At 42.7% G+C, this 17869-nt stretch overlaps 1 long non-coding RNA gene across 1 annotated transcript; it reads left to right on the top strand.

Moving 5' to 3' along the window:
• The first annotated feature begins 60 nt into the window (after window positions 1–60).
• LOC140249445 (uncharacterized) lies at window positions 61–17307 on the top strand. Its single transcript, XR_011903013.1, has 3 exons — window positions 61–156; window positions 2295–2421; window positions 17204–17307. It is a non-coding gene; the product is annotated as an uncharacterized lncRNA (long non-coding RNA).
• The last annotated feature ends 562 nt before the right edge of the window (window positions 17308–17869 follow it).

Below are 17869 nucleotides of genomic sequence, written 5' to 3'. Positions count from 1 at the left end.
TCGCGCTGCCGCCGTGTGGGCGGCCGTTCGGTCGGCCGGGCGTTCCGCTCAACGGCGGGCGGGGCTGCGAGCGATCGGCGTGCGCGTGTCTGGTCGGTGCTGCCGATGAGCTGAGAACTGCTGTTTAATCGGAAAGGAAAGCGGAATTACCTGCAGGTAAAGTGCAGTCGGTTTCCTCTCGAATTACAACAAATAGCTGCCCGGTGTGGCTATGGATGCCCCCTACCTGCAGCACCTAAATCGGCCCTGACAGAGGCCTGCGAGTCTAAGATAGTGACAGAAGCCTCACACCACTTCCCAGGCCACCTCCTGCGGCACTGATGTCCATAGCACTGGGAGCACAAACCTACACCTCCACACCCTCTTCAGCCCCTGCTCTCATCTTCGGATGGTTGTGCAAGAAACCAGGAGTTGGACTCAGTGACCCTAATGGGACCATTCCAACTCAGAATATCCTATGATTCCTCTTCCTAGAGGACAAACATTGAGAAGGGATTTCATTCCTGAGGAGTATTGTAAGGTAGAACGATACAAAGATGGTAACAGATATTCAAAAGGTTATTTATGAGGAAAAACTCACTGATATGGATGCCTTCACTGGGAAATACTGAGGCAATCTCCACCAGGGAGCAATCTCCAAGAGATGCTGCCCTAGTGGTGGTCAGCCCTTAAATGAGGTCTAGAGGAGGTGGGGTCAAGCTCCACCCCTTCCAGGAGCACAGCTACATTGCTCTCACCCGTGGTCCCACAGCTGACTCAACACTTGCCTCAGCTGATTAATCAGAGGTTCAGGCTGTGATTACCAATTTCCCATACATGGATATAGGAGAAAAAAAAAAAAAAAAAAAAAAAAAAAAAAAAAAAAAGCTGCAAAGCTGCAAACTTTTGTGCATCTCTTCAGCTTTCCCGAGGTTAAAAGCACTTATTCTTTCCATCTTCCCTCACAGCTCATTTCACACATCTACCTTTCTTGTTTTCCCAACTCTCTGCACCTGGTTTACCTTTTCCTTGAAACCCAGTGTCTGTTGCTGAGCCCCATGTTAACTTTCACAGGTCTAAATTGATTAAAAAGGTCATGTGCCAGAATGGATCCCCGAATCCCCATCTCTGCATAGCCAAGCATTTGCCTTTTCTCTGTGAGCATCCCGTTGCTGGTGCACATTCAACTCATTGCCAGTTTTACCTCCAGGGCTCTTCCTGCTTTATCTTTTGTCTTTTCCCATGTGGGTTTTGTGGTGAAGGCTGACCTCCTTCCTGAACACATTTGGAACGTTCTCTCTCCCAAGGCATGGGAGATCCTCACTCCAGGCACTGGCTCCACTCCTCCAGTTGCGCTGATGCTGTAGTTTGTAGGCCTACACTATCAGCTGTGTCAATGAAACAACTCAGTCTAACAAAAAACAAAGGAGAAGAGGGGGAGAGGACAAAGACAAGTTTTGTGTTCTTTATTAATCCAGATCATTTTGTTGATTTGATTTACAGAGCAACCCTGCAAAACCAGTTTCTTGTTTGAGGTCACTGAACATCTCATTGGGCGAGCTGGTTTCTCGCTATCATCTCGACCTTCCTACACAATGGGATGACTTCCAGCTGTGTTCTTAATGAGGCCAAACTCCTCTGAGCAACTTTCTTCTCAGCCTTAATTTTTTCCTCTTCTTCCAATTCTCAATATAAAGGCTATTTGCTTTGAAGACTTTGGTTTTCCACTCTTCTCCTTTGAAAAAGCTTTGACAAGAAGTTGCAACAGTAAGAGAGAGAGATTTTTCACCAGCTTGAAGTAAACAAACATTGTTTTTTCTCTGAAGTTTGCTCCAGAAACTTGTCTCTCTTTCTCTCTTGCCTTTTCTCTTTCTTCTTTTCCATTGTCCCTTTTTCACATCTCATCCCCTCTCACCACACAATAAAAACCAAAGCAATTTATAAAGCTATGATTCCGATGGGATAATCTGTGCAGAATCAGGGCTGCGCAATCTTCCTTGGGCCATATGCAGTTAATAAGGCCAGCTGAGAACCCTCTCAGGGACTGACATGTTACACCAAATCAGGCAGAATTACCCTGTCTAGCAAGTCACAACTCTCAAGGTATCCTCTACTTTTTCAGCATCAGCTATATTTCTTTAAAACACATCTGCTGGAGCAAAATAATTCACATAGATTACAGCTTATGCAGGCAAGAAATCAGACTTGTAGAGCTGCAGAGAGGCACCTGGAAACCTATAAGAAGGACATAAAAACACAAGGCAAAACTGTTACTCTGTTTGCATAAAATTTCCAACTTCTTCTTTTCTTGACAGAGCTGAGGGGCTGGAAAGTGGAAGGATCCTGTTTGTAGGCAGCTGCAGTTTCACTCCAGTATCCTGAATAAAGAGAAGAACAAAAAGCCAGTTTACAATCCTGATCTTGGAACTGAGAAGCAGGCAGGTAGGTTTCAAAATAGCAAACATCAAGGGAATGTCAAGGCTCTGCTTTTACATGGAAGGCTTATAGCAGTCTTGACTAAAGGCAAAGGTTAACCTGTCTCCCTAGTTAGTATTGCCAACACAGGATTGCAAAAGTTATTCTGTGGGAAAGCTGTGGGATGGCTTACGTTTTCCCCGTGTCCAATAAAAAGACAAGAAATGCCAGATCTGCTGCCAGCTGCTGCTCCCCAAGGGAGGTTCCCACCTGGATCAGTTTTAGAAGCTCATAAAAATGAACTGTTTCTTTTTAAATCTCACGTTTTCGGATTTGAAGGTACTGGTTTATTTATTTGTTTATTTTTAAACACTCGTGTGTACAAAGATGTTTAAAGATTTTTAAGTACTTCAGTTAAAGCCTCCTAAAACCAGACTGCCTCGGTCTAAAATAACTTTGGTCGCTAGAGGGCCCTGCCAATTTCTTTGGGACCAAGAAGCGCACTCGGGCTCCCAGACAAGCCTGATGTTTTCCAATGCTGCCAGTAAAAGTGGGCATGCCTCCTTGTGCTAGCTTCACCTGTTCCTCTGGCAGGATCGGAGTCTGCAGGCATTTACAACAGCACTTGTGTGTCTCTTCATTTGGTGCTGTTGTTGTCCTGAGAAAATCCTTGCTTTCAATATTTATATACTCTTCAGACACCAGTCCAGGGTTAAACTTCTTCTACTCAGTTATAACTTCAAGGTATGTTTTGTTTATTAAAGTGGAAAATGAAGATGCTGTTCCATCACTTCAACAATAAGGTAGCAGAAAGAATGCAATATGCTCTCAATTGCACAATGCTATACGAAGGCAGTGCTTTTAAAACCCCATCGTTGTAATTGTATCATACCCCAAAGAATAAAATAAGATCTCTGAGTTGCATAACTACAAAAGTTACTTCAGGATGCAAGAAAAGTACAGCGTACAATTAGGCAGAGGTGTTGGGAAATAAGGCTATCTAATAATGCATGGATAATTCATTGCAGAGCATGAAAAATTCTGTGGTGAGTCTATGTGGAATAAAAAGGAAAGGTGGGCACCTACCTACCAGCTGCAGTTACTCAGCACTGCATGCCTGTGAGAACAAATGTTCCTGGAACAAAGCCCACGCCTCCCAGTGCCGCAGTGTATCTTATCCTGAATGTATGCAGATTATGGCCTTATAATCAGATGCTCCAAAAAGCCGCACCATACAGAGCTTTGGAATTTGTAATAAACCAAACCATTTAGAGTGGGAGAATAAATGATAGAATCACAGAGTATCCAGAGCTGGAAAGGACCCGTAAGGAACACTGGGTGCGACTCCTGAAAAAAAGGAAAGCTTGAAATTAAGAGCTGCATTTTCTAAACTCAGTTCAACAGGGAGTTGCTTTCCACATATTTGGTAATATTTTATTTTCTGGTAAGCCAGTTTTATGGAATTAAAGACAAATAAATGAGGCACACAAAGTAGAATGGAAGGCTCTGTCCTACCTGACATCTCACCAGCCATTTTGCTGACAACAGTCTGATGTTTGAAAAGTGGCCATAAGGTAAGCACTTACAATACCCCCTGAAGGTGCACAGAAATAATTCACAGAATCATGGAATCTTTTGAGTTGGAAGGGACTTCTAAAGGTCATCTAAAGCTCCCAGAGTTGGACTCCAAATTCAAAGGCAGCCAAGAAATTACAAAGTGAGAAGATTAAGAAAATTCAGACTGTACTGGAGAAGCAATCTGAGTTTCAGGCATTCAGTGGGAGGTTAAAAGATGGAAGGTAGTGGTGCTGAGAGAGACGGGAATAAAACCTTTGCCTGGTGAATGGCAAGTGTGGGAGATATTAGCTATGCAGAATCATGAGATCACGGAGAAGGAAATACAACACTGTCAGCATTTGAAAGTCTAATTTAAAACATTGTGTTCTGGTTCAGCTGCTTCACTACAATGAATATAATTATAAATTGCAGACAGTTCCAAGAAAATAATCCAGAAAATAATGAATTAGCCAGAAGGATGGAGACTCCTGCCGGCAAAAATCAAAGAGATCCCATCTATATTCTTCAGCTACGGAAGCAGGAAAACACTTTGCAAATGTCTGAAGATGTGACTTCTAGGGACTGTGCACCTGAGTAAATGTGGCTGACACAACTCAGTCCTCACAGCAAAAGATTTGGTGCGAGGATGAGGGTGGCGATTTGGTAAGCACCATTGGATAGGACTCCTGGAACTGCACGTGCAAGTATGCAGAGCAGAACACCAGGATATTGACTGTGAGGATTCAGTGTGTTGTTGCAAAAGGGAGCAGATGGACAACAGAGCTCACCTGCTCTTTACCATCTGCGGTCTGCAGCAGTGGAGTGAACGGTAAAATTCTCTAGCAACCTTTCCCTCAAATACCTCAGGAGTGCAACAACAGGTTCTAAATAGTCTTTAAACTTCATCTTTCTTGTATATCTTACTTAAGGAATGTCATTATACAGGGAAAAAAACACACATTTGCACTAATTGTCAATATCTGCTTGCAGGCACAAACATACAGTTCCTCAGTCACGTGCTGTGGTTTACTGGCTTCAGTTGCCTGCAGAACTACTTGGTGGCCAGCCAGGCCTGGCCGCACGCCCACGTGCCTCTGTTCAGTGCATTTGAATGCTGTGTCAGTGTTCACACAGAGTACCCACAAATACTTTTCTTTTTTCAGTTTGTACACAGTCTGCTTTCATGCAAAGAGGGGCTCACATTGTCCAGTTTTGCACGCTGGCAGACATCTTCCTTGTGGAAAAGATCCTAATCGATTTCTGGTGTCTGTGATTTTAGAATTGGGCACGTTTTCCAAACTCTGCAGCTCAGAAATATGTCCTACCGAGGAGGTTTTCTGAGAATTGCCACAAGGATGATAAACTATTTCCTTTTGTTCAATCTGTAGAAAGCAGAAGGCTAGCATTCAGACCTCTGTCGTGCCACAGACTGAGTTTAGACTTAGTAGCTGGCACATGAAGCTTTTACTGTGAGGATGGAAAGAACAAAAACACAGCATGTAATGCAGAGCCAGCAAATTCTCCTCATTTTATCAATCTGAACAGCTCAGCAGCATGCAGGGCCTGTAAATGAACTTTGAGAAATACTAAAGAACCAAGTGGTCCTTCAGTGCAGGAAATACCTGCAGTGAAGCATGCTTTGTCATTCTTGACTTACTTCTGACACCCCCAGGTGACTGTTCGCAAAGCCTGCATTGAGCCCAGCATTGGTTTATGTCACAGTGGAGCCTCACTTACAGAGACAAGTCTCACCTCTTTTCTGAATTTCTGAGATGGCATCAATGTGTCCCGAGAATCAGTTATTTAAGGCTTTACTTCAGCAACACCATCTTATCTGGTCACCTGTAAAAACTTGCTTGACTCATGATAAATAATGAGCTGAACATACTATTTTCTCTGTGCAGCTGAACATACGTAGAGCGGGTAAAGGCCAAAGGCCCCAGTCTGATATTCTGTCATCTCCTCCTGTAGAGCACGGTGCCTACAACTGCCCTAGGTGTTTAGATGACTTCTAAATTCATGGTTCTCCAGCAAAGAGACTTTCAAGATGTGGCACACAATTTTCACATGAGTTTTTTAAAGGAAGAAAAAAAAAAAACCAACACCAAACATCTTATGTATCTAGAGTAGCAGATTCAAAGGCTCCATTGTACCAGCTCTTATTTGAAGAGGAGTAAATATTTCCATGTCAGAAGCTACTGTGTGAGGGGAAGATGGACTGCCTGACTGTTGATAACCTGGCCACCACCAGAGAAGCATATTTATGAGTCTTTGCTCATTAGTAACTTCCTGAACGTTAGGTAAGTGCTTTCACAACAGCAATTACAGCCAGTCAACAGAACCTCACTGCTACACCTGGTGCATTCAACTGCTCCGCTCAAACTGCCTGCAGCAGCAGGCCAGGTGGTGCAGCAGCCTGCACTTGCAGCTCAGCATGGTAGAAAAACAAAAGATAATGTGTGTGTGTGTGTTTGGGGGGGGGATAAAACTAAGCACAAAGTGTTGGTGAAATCTGATGTACTTTAGGTAGGTGAGTGGCTTACACTGAGGGCATGCAGTAGATGGGCAGAGGCAAAAAACTGGGATCTTGATGAGGAAAGTTACAAGAACAGGAAGGTAGAAGATCACAGAATCACAGAATGTCAGGGGCAGGGAGCTCAAAAGGTCATCTAGCCCAGTCTCCCTGCCGGAGCAGGAACACCTAGATCAGGTCACACAGATCTGTGGTAGTGCACCACTCTGTGGGAGTGGGACCTGCAGAAATATATGCACCTGGGGATCTGAAGAAGGGAAGGAAAACACTAAGAGAGGAGAGGCAGGCAAGGATGGAAATGTTCCCCTTCTGACCCATCTTTATGATCTGCAAAAAAAAGTATATTCTGGTAAAATCTACTGATTGTGACTCAGAAACAAATTAAAATTGGAGAGCTCCCCGCTCCAGTTCAGTCTTTTACAAGTTTTCTGCAATTGAAATCTCGGTGTGCTTTTCATCATACAAAGTCTGCGGCTGCCCACACAGAATCGAGACCGACAGGAAAGGTTCACAAAACACTTAGTAACAGACTAAGCAGCTCCTTGATGGGCTCAGAAACTGTGTCTGAGCTCCCTCTAGCGACTTGTATTGTTTTTCTACACTCAGGGATCGCTACCAGCTGCCGTATACTTGTGGACTGAATAGCTAAATGTACGTATATAGATACACACATGTATATATATTTTAATAAGCAGACAACGGGTATTTGTACCTGTCCAGTACAGTTCCTATTAATTCTACTTCACAAAGCTTAGTTCCTTTTTTCTGAAGTTGCTAGAGAAGTAAAAAGAACAAATACAGTTTTAATGGCGCTAGAAACAATTTGAGGCTAGACTGTTTCCAAAGCTCCTGTAAAACAAAAGCAGTTACCTTATGTAACTTCCTACTTTAGGTAGCATTAATATTTTCTAAAGTAGCATTTCTAGAAGAGTAGGTGTGAAACGACCACTGGAAACAAGGCTGCTGTATAAATCAATTCCCTTGGCATTTGAAAACCAAAACAAACATTTAAAAACATTTTTTTTTTTTTTCCTCTCCATCTCACTGAACACGTGGCTTGAGACGCCTTAATCCTGATGGCATTTCTCCACCTGCCAGTTTAATTATTTATTCTTGAAATCAGGATGTTTCTGTATGCAGAGAGCTCCAGCTCCAGGAGCTATGAACTGTTGCCTCAGCTCTTTCACACGTGCACACACATCCACCTGTGTTTGTCCTCAAAATGGGGGGAAAATAGGAATATTTTAACTGAAACCACTCTCATCTGTCTAGTAGTGAGTGTGATCTCCAGCTCTCCTGCTGTTTCACAGGGAGTTATATACAGCTGGCACTGAATCGGTGCAAGGTTGAGCACTTTGTCTTGTTTGTATCCCCTGTTGTAGGCACTATTTTTACAGCAAGCTGTACGTTGCTGTTACTGTTTCCTGGTGTTGCTGTTCTTTGGCTTGTTATCAATCTGCTAAACCCGTGGGACCACGTTTCTTTGCATCATTCAGCCACAACAACAAATTAACTTCTGTTCATATACTCATCCTCTTCAGGAGTCCCATGCCTCCAAATAAATTCTTACCTCTGAGATATATGCTACAAACAATATTCTATGGTCCTATCTCCTTTACAACAGAGAAATAATTCTCTCACAGCTCTGCCTGCATTTCTGCTCCAAAGTTCTCAAATCCAGGTGCAAGTTTAGTGGTGGGCACGCCAGCAGCCATGAAGTTGATGTGAGCACAGCGAAAGGCTGTTAGCACTTCTGCCAGGGGAAAATGCAAGCTGCAGGGCAAGTTAACTTGCCCAAATGAGGAAGAAAACAAGGAACTGAAGCTATGCATTTAAGAGTACGGAGCAGTAACATTTCCCTGCCCACCGTATCAGGCTCATCACAGGTTCACCCACAGGAGGGTTGTGCACTTGTTTTTACAGAAGATCTCAGGTGGAGATGAAGGAGCTGGGTTGCCAGGAACCGCAGCAGTCTCTTCCACTCCTGGGCAGGTAGCCTGGAGCAGTATGGTCAGATTCCATATCAGAGGAAGCATGTAATGCTGAAACTGTTAGGCCTGGGGCAATGAAAGCACAAAAGAGGTGTGAAACCAAGTTAATGGCAGCACATCAAGCCCTGTTTAAAAACAACACCTCATTTAAACGAAGTAAAAGCTCTACAGTGGACCTGAAGACAGAGTGCTGTTCCCTTTTGCTGTATACCTACTAGCAGTACCTCCTAGAAGAAGGAAGGTTATCTCTAATGATGGCTAGTTTTAGTCTTATTATGGTTCCATGCCCTTGGTATACATTAAGAGCTCTGATTATTCTTTTTTTTTTTTTTTTCTCTTTTTTTTTTTTTTTCCCTTGTTTTATTAAAAATGACCAATCTTTCCTCTAAGAACTGATAACAAGGTCCAGTAGGTGAACCTGAAGCTGAAACTAGGACACCTCTAGCTTAAAAATAACTCATTGGGATTTAGGCATGTAAGTCACCTCTGAAAACAGGCCATAGACACTCACAATTACCAGTTAAAAACAGATGCCAAACTTGCATGTCTGGTACAGAGAGTATTACAGATAACCTGAAGGTTACTCTCAGGCATTAATGAGCTGCACTGGTGAGCAAGGATTTTTGCACTGAAAACCTGGAGCAGAGAAATTGCTCAGCATCACTTAGATCTGAGGAATGGCCCTGTACAGGGCCGTCAGCTATTGTATCCCTAGGGTCAGGCCCATGGTGCTGTCCTGCTTTTAATATAAGCAGGAAAAGAATCCAGTGGAAGGCAACAAAGATGATGAAGGGTCTGGAGCACTTCCATGATGAGGAAAAGCTGAGAGTCTGTTCAGCCTGGAAAAGAGAAGATTGAAAGAGGATCTCAGTACTGTTTATAAATAACTAAAGAGTGAGAATTAAGGCAGTGGGATAGGACACTTTATGTTGGTTCACAGCAACAGAACAAGGGGCAATGGGCAGAAACTGGAACAGAGGAAGTTCTACACCAACAAAAGAGGAATTTCATTATTGTGAGGGTGACAGAGCACTGGAACAGGCTGCCCAGAAAGGCTGTGGAGTCTCCTTCTCTGGAGATATTCAAGACCCATCTGGATGCTTTCCTGTGTGGCCTGCTGTAGGGAACTGCTTTAGCAGGGGGTTGGACGCAGTGATCTCCAGAGGTCCCTGTCAGTCCTTATGATTCTGTGAAAAATTCCAAAGAAGGGCAAAGTGAATGAAAAGTTTTATTTTGGAAGCAGAAGTCCGGGAAAAACTTACTGTGCAGAGGTCAACGTTTGTTTTTACATTAAAACAAATCAGAATACTCATTTGGTTTTGAAATGCTTAAGTCTGTTTAAAACTTAAATTTGTTTTGCTTCTTATCAGTGGCCTTTGAGATTATGGTTAGCGATCTTTGGTCTATCTCAGTACTCATCCCTCTCAGAGCATCAGCCCATATGCGTACGTTGTTCTCTCTCTTGGAGAGGCATCAGAGATGAGGGAAGGAAGGACTATATAATGGTGGAAACAATAATTTCTGCTAAAAATAAGACTTAAGATGAATGTCCATGCAATAAGCACACTGAGAAGGCACGGCTTTTGAAGCTGGCCTCTTGCTTAAACCTGAGCTTTTCACTCCATCTTACTCCAGATTCTGGAAGCTATCCAGCAGTGCCCAGATGTCACTCCTTCTTGCCCCATCCTCCACTCGTGTTCTCTTCTGATTTGCTTTCTCTTTGAATTCTCTCTGGTGCACCAGGGAGTGCCACATTTAGAGAAGGAACATCAACACACACCTCAAGCTATTACCCATATTCTGCATCACACTACTGATGGACATGGAGGAAGAATTCATTTTGATTCTGCATAACTACCTCCAGATATTGGAACATTTTAGTTGCAAATAACTATGTCATACTCCTATGTGTGTGGCACGTGTTTCTGTCCCTGTCCCAAGGGATAGAATATTTTTCATAAAATAAAAATAAAATCAGATTCTATTAGAGTATACATCCATTAATTGAGACTTCAGAAATACTGTCTGGCCTGGGATAAAGCACAGAGTGCTGAAAATACAACACATAGCAGAAGCCTACAGCTCTGATCACCAGTGTCCCAGAAACAGCTGATTGCATAAATGTCTGAAATCACAGCTAATGTTTTGTAATTGCTTAGCAGCATTCTGGGTGGCAAAAAGGATATCTCTGACAACCCTTACAAATAAAGCCCACAAAGAGCAGCTCTCTTGTTTGAATCCAAAAGCTGTATCTACAGCATTTTCTACTTTATTCCCTCCCACTCCCCTGGGCCCACTTGCTTTCTCAAGGCTGAGCCAGCTCCCCTGGCAAGCCAGCTGCCTCTCCCCACATCCCCACGGCTCCCTTGGCAGCCAGGCAGAAGGACCGCAGGCTCTGCTGGGTAGGGAAGGCACAAAGGTCTCCATGGACTCTTTTGCAATACATGCCTGGGAGGAGAAACAGCAGAAATGTTTATGATGAACATGTTATTACAGCCCTCACTATTAATCACTGAGCAGCTCCAGGAATGTTGTTCTGCTGATTTTGCCGCTCTAGAAACCTACTGGAGGCACTTTAAATGTACGTCCGAGAGTCCTCCAAGCTTCTAGCCAAGCAGCAACACCTTGGATTTGTACCCAGATTCCAAGTACCATCAAACACTGATGAAATTACCTTAAGTCCACTGGAATACATAACCAGCAACGATTTTGTTTTCCCTACCTACACCAGAGGTTTATGGCAGCTCACCTGTCCAGGAAATTAGTCACACACTGATGGAGCCTGGGTGAATTCCCACAATAGGCGGAACCAGAAAAGTCATAACCATCTCCCTCACAGTTCTTAATCACGGTAGGCTGGATCCAGGTCCTCCCCGGAAACCCTGCTAGAAGTCAGGTGAACTGCTTTGAGAAACTCTGAGGGAACTGATTGCTCCTCCCAGGATTGCTGAAGTGTGAGCAAGCGAGCAAGAATCAGCCACTTGGAGGGGATGGCAGGACAGGCAGGAGACTCCACAGATCGCTCCGTTAACTTGTTTTTCTGTCTTCTTCTACTTTTTAAAAAGGACACTCATTCTGCTCAGTGTAGCAGAACCAATTACACAACACAGGTTTCAAATCTCTAATTACAGTGAATGCATTTGCCTCATTATTGCTGGAGGGAAAGAAACGTGCAATGAAGCCACAGCATCTGTGACAACAATGTCATGTGCCATGCTGATCAAAATCTAGTTCACTGCTGAATTTCAGTGTTACCCTTCCCTGTAGTACTTATGCCTTGCAATTAAAAAGAGACTCACCATCAAAGCTATGCACAAACAAAATATTTTCTTACAAAACCAGGAACTCAGTTAGCAAAGCATTATAACATTTATTAATAATCTATGGTAAACATTTTCAAAAAGTCTAATTATTTTAGGGGCCAAAGGATAACACTTCTGCAAGAACAAATAGTCTGATCTTTTACAACTGGAACTAGGTCAACAACAAGCTGAATTACCCAGCCAGCTTGAACAAACAAATTGCAGCAAAATTTAAAGCTGCTATCTAAGTAGATCTCCAGCCTCTTTTGCTAGTCCACCTCAAAGTGGAAAAAAAACCCCGAACAACAGTAAGATCAGGATGTCATTGTCATGAGAAGGAATTAGGAACCGTCATGTTGCTTTTCTGAACCAGAAAGAGAGATTTACTTCAGAACAAGACAGAGAAACAGCAGGAAAGTTATAGCAGCAGGGTATGGAATTCTTTCAGTTTGCCTTTTACTGAGAAAGACTGCTTGAAATAAATTCATGTTGGTGGCAAATCATAGTGATACAAGGGGAAGGAAGCGCTTTTGTGGGTCAGAAAGATGGAGCTTGAGGCTGCTTTTGAGCTGCTATTCCCTGTAGGTGTCAGGGAGGTAGGAGCAGGGAGAGTGACTCTGCTTCACAGAGATGTAGGATATATAAGAGGTGAAACATACATAGAAGCCTTGTGGCTCATGCACTGCCTCATGCACTGCCGAACAGTATGACATCTCATGCATTAAGCTCTAATTATAATAGTAATAACATCAATAACTCCAAGATTAGAAGGCCATCAGTAACAAACCCATGGAGGACTTCCTGGGCAAGAACAGCTGTGAGAATAACAAAATCTGGCTTAGCCATAGCTAGGGATGATGTGACAGTCAGAAGGCTTTTTCCCACTTAGTTATGATGTTTTGGAAGACTATAGGCTAACACTCAGAACATTCTAATTTGGCTCAGACTGCAATTCTTAAAGTAATGCAGCTCTGTTGTAACTTTTCTGAAGAGCACTATTTAATAAGGTTGTAAAGAGTGACTTAATAAGCCTGCTTGTATTTATGATTTGGCCTTTTAGTACCTATGTATTTTCTTTAATTACATTAGCATATCCTGTTGTCCTTAAGGATTCCTGTTCATGCAGTCACTGGGAAGCTATTTAGTATTCTTTTCACGTTCTCTACCCTATGCAAGCATCCAGGTCTCAGGTATTAAGTGCCTTCTCTCCAGCAGGTTCTGCTTATGAAACTTCACCTGAAGTGATGCATTAGCACTCATCTTACTGCAGTGCTTGAAGTCCTTCCTGTAACCTTATAAAGGATACAAGGATTAGAATACTTGATCCCTGCTAATGAGTTTGCAAAATATTTTGAGAGAAAGCTGCTCTACAGTTTGCATCACAGTACTGCAATTTGGGCCAAGTGCAGGAGCAGGGTGTTATTTGGAGCTGATTTTGAACTTCCAGTATAGTTACAATGGAAGGTTGCAGTAGATCTACATTAAACTGTTCCTGAGGAGGAAAACTCAGAAGGAATCAACTGAGATTTTAATCATAACATGAAGGCCTGGTATGATTGAAAGGCTGGTCTATGGGTACGTTTCATGAAAAAGCCAATGTTTCGCACAGAAACAGCAGCAGTAGGAGTCTCATTTTTAATTTCTTTTTTTCAGAATGAGATATTTGAAATAAAGATCCAGTGAGAAACAAGAAATAGCTTGGAAAAAAGACAGTAGTTACATCGCTCTCTCTCTCCTCATCACATTTTGAGCGCACTGGCAGCAGTGAGCACTCCTTCACAAGGAAAATTCTGATCGTACAACCTATTTTCGTCTATTTACATCACCTACACATTCCTTCCCCCTAATAAGGCTTTGTCTGTTTTGTTCTGGTTTTGTTTTTAACCATTTATATATCCATGCCTTTGGAAATAGAAAGCAGTATCTCAGTGAGGTGAGCTCAGATGAGTAGCTCAGCTCACGAACACTGATAGGATTATTCACCTGCCATGTTCATTTCTGCCTTACCTGTGTGTGATAGAGATGGGTGCTGGCTCCTCTCTATTTATTACTCCCAGCATCTACTGAATGGGTGCATACATCAACATGCACGAGTCCCAGAATGAGCACACAACAGTGCCTTACCTGCCTCCTGTGACCCAGCTCCTTTAAAGTGTTGCTAAGTGGCTACAATAGCATCATTCTTCTCTGCCACCACTGGTGTACATGTTTAGAGAGAGTTCAGCAGAAGCTGCAGCCTCGGCCTTCTGCACAAAAGTCCAGCAGAAAATCACTTGTAAATGGGACAACCCACAGCAGCAGAGGGCAAGATGCCTGAATCTTCCTGCAGTTAGATGCAGTTTCACAGCTACCATCTATAACAGTGAGGTGCTGATGGAGGTGGCTGCTCTGAAGCATACAAACATACTGCCAACTCTTTAAAGAAATACCCAGCTGTCCTTACTTCATGCAGAGCACTAAGTATGGCAAAACTGCAACCTTCAGCAATATCATAAGAAACAATATAAACCCAGCAAGTGAGGAAAAAACAATCAGTTTTTGAAATACATTCCAACGTTTATAAAAATAATTCCATGACGTTTCACTGATCATTTTGCATAGTAGAGCCCTTAATAAGTTTTTGTTTCAGTCACTAATTTCTTCCTCATTCCAATTTGAAAACATGCTGATTGAAATAACACTGAAGCTGCTCTTTTGCATAATTTATACACAACTGCTCAAAACTGCTGGTTTCAAAGTCTTCAAACCCCAAATATTGAGTACATCAATAGACAAATGCTAGCAGGAAAAGATGTGAAAATTTAGGCTGATAGTATTGAAGATGGATTTTTCTGGATTCTTTCTCAAAAGCTGCAGTATGAAGACTTTCAGAATTCACCTGAAAACTCTGCTCACAGCCTGCTTATTTTTCTGATGCCACTGGTAATACTGAAACTGCTAAAAGCTTTGTCCCGTAGCAGATAGAGTCAATCAGGAAGGACGGGCAGTTTGGACACCGAAGATACCAGCTACTGAAATCCATCAAGAAAATGCTTTTTTACCCTTTACTCCCACAGGGAAATGCTAAGATGCAAAAGCCTTTTATAGTTCTATATTCCTTCTCTCAGGTTGCCTGAAATGGCTGTAAAATCTCACAGTATGGTCATTCCAGTGCTGAAAAATTCACTAACAAACAAACCAACCAGGTGCATCTAACAGCGCAACAACAAAAAAAGTGTCAGCGATACTAAAGTGTACCTTCGTGCTTTCAAGTATTTCTTTCCTACAGCCTTCTATATTCTTCTAACATTCTATTTCTGAAATCCAATGGAAAGAGACCATTAAACTACAGTTGGTCAATAATCCCAAACTGCTATGGGATGTACAGCATACCTAAAAAGAATGCCTATTTGTCCTTGCAGTGCTAATATTGGAAAGCCCTCATTTTGGCAAAACCACTGTGGATGCACAGCAGATAAAGAAACAAGAAACCATCCACTCCTCTTGTCTTGATGTCATTTCTGTTTAAGTCAATGAATGCCATCACAAGTCAAGACCACAAGATTTGCCTCCTTGGCAGTACAAACAGCACTCATCCATCTCCCTCTTTGTAACCTTGTTCCTTCCTAACAGGGCAGTTCTGTCTGCTGTTGTTTCACTGGGGTTGTGAGGTGGATCTCTAACAGAGTGGTGGTTAAGAACAGATTAATTGGCAACAGTGAAACTGGGGGTACAGAGCAATTCCATTGAATGCACCTACTACAGGAAAAGCTTGAGAGATGCATTTAAATATTACCTTTTCTTTGACGGCATCTTCTTTTGCATTGGGTTATGGCATCAAAGTGTTTTGATATTTCTTCAAAGAAATCTTCCTCATGGTCTGAGTAACTCAAAACATGGAAAGACAAAGTGTTAGAATTATTGCAACATTCCTCTGATTTTAGAGTGGTTTCTGAGCATCTGGTCAAGTCTTGTGTGGGATGTCTCTAATTTTTCCTGGGCCAAGATGCTCAGGTGGGTCTACTCACAGAATGTCACTGATACCTAGAAGGAGTCTAAGGGAAAATACTTCTTCATCTGGACAAGGAGCTACTTGGGGAGAGCAATATGAAGTAAACACACACAGTAACATATAAGGCATCCAAACAGCTTTTCAAACACAAGCAGCATCCTGCAATGAATACTGAGTTACTTTCCCCTTAGTTGCCACTAGGAATGAAGGTTTAAGAAAAATGTAAAAGTTAAGAGTACAAATAGAGAACTGAGAAGCAAGTGCTCTGCTCTGTAGCTCTACAGTTGAGAACAACAGCTGGCAGACAATGAATTTTAAACTCACACTGTCACTGTCCTACAGTAATCCATTAACCATATTAGAATTCATGCCTGTGATGCCAAGTGCTCTCCGACAAGAAGTGCTACAGGGCACAGCCTTTTTTCCTTCAAAAAAACAAGTTTTTATGTCAAGTTTGCCCTTCTTATTTGTGTTTGAGTGACCTTGAAATCCTGAGGCTCTCTTGGCAGTGCTGCATTCATTGAAAACTTCTCACAAGCTTTAGTGGTTCCAGCCATGTCTTTACTGCAGGATACTCAAACCTTTTGTCCTTTATGCTGTGTATTTCTTCTTGAAGAAGACCATCAGGTTTAGAGTCTTAAAACATTATTGGAAGTACTCAGGATAGCAATCACTTTGAAATAGTTTGGAAAGGGCCACAGGACACACTGCGCACCCCTTCCTGTGCTGGGTACTCTCATCGTCTCTGGAGGGTGCTGCTTGTCCTGCTGGCAGGACATCTGTCACACAGTCTCCCACAGATGAAATGAGGCAACAGAGAGTAACTACCCCACACTTGTGTGGGTTCGAGACCATTCCTGGGACCAACCTCCCACTTGACCTCTGCCTGTCCCACAGGTATTCTCTGCCAGTGCATGGCTGCTGGGGCAAAGGATTCACTTTCCTGACTGCTCCTCACCGGATGTCACAGCTATGGAAGGTGCCATGCAAGGATGAGCAGTGCAGGACAGATTGGGCAGCATGGCCAGGCTGTGCAAGGCTTGCTCTGTAGTGTGAAGTTCTTCTGGTTCGCTGAAAATATTGCTTCAATGTCCTGCTGTGTGAGCCGATATGGGTGGCTCTCTTTAATGGGGCTGTTGTATAATACATGAGTTACTTATTGCTAATTGCCATCTATTTTGCCATTGTACGTAAATTGCGGGCTATTACCCTGCAGTGAATTGATTCAGGAAGTAATGCCCTATTTATAGAGAAATATAAGAGATGGTACATTCCAATTTTCTTCACAAAAAGGTTAGCCATTGCTTAATTTTCCTCCTTTGCCTTCAGCTAAGGGAGGGCTTTCAATTACACAAAAGCTGAAAAGAAGGTTAATAAAGGCATTTTGGGGGACGCCAAGAACATCTGAAATTATTTTCATCTTTCTTATTTGCAGACAGTGATGACAACATCCACTTTATGGTCAGAATGCTTCCGTGCCTCACCCAAGCTCCATTTCTGCCGGGAGGCAGGATCTGGTGGCCGCTGCCTCTTTCCACATCGCTGCGTTTCTTCACGAGTGATTTCCCCTCGTGGCACTGTGACAGGTATTGTATGAAGCCCAGTGGAGCTGTGAGATTGTAGCTTGATTTTTTTAACACATTTCTCAACCGTGTCTGGTCTGCAGAGCATTGTTGCTTTCCTGCTACTCAACAGAGCGTGAGCAGCAAGGGCCACACAGCAAAGCACACAGCCACCACAGGCAGTTTCATCCTCTTCTTCTGACTACAGAAGCTGCAATTACATTGTATTCCCATGTGGTCTGTTGATACAATTTGTTTCAATACATGTAAATAGCAACCAGCTACCATGGGTATGATGATATCAGGTACTAAAAATACACTGAAATAAATGGCTTTTGGACTTATTGCGGCATACTAGAAAGGAAATTCATCTCCTGAATTAATTTCATTCCTTACAATCACTGAAAAATTTATAAGAATATAAAAAAGATCTTTAAGCAAAGTCCTCAAAGTGTGAAGTCAACGTGAACAACAGGGTACTCATCTTCCCTAACCCACGCAGGCAAGAGATCAGAAGCAGGATTTACAAGCTCTAGGCC

The sequence above is a fragment of the Excalfactoria chinensis genome, chromosome 3 (assembly GCF_039878825.1).
Source record: "Excalfactoria chinensis isolate bCotChi1 chromosome 3, bCotChi1.hap2, whole genome shotgun sequence".
NCBI classification, from domain to species: Eukaryota; Metazoa; Chordata; class Aves; order Galliformes; family Phasianidae; genus Excalfactoria; species Excalfactoria chinensis.
Note: the sequence above shows the minus strand (reverse complement) of the source record. Positions and strands in the feature narration are given on the sequence as shown.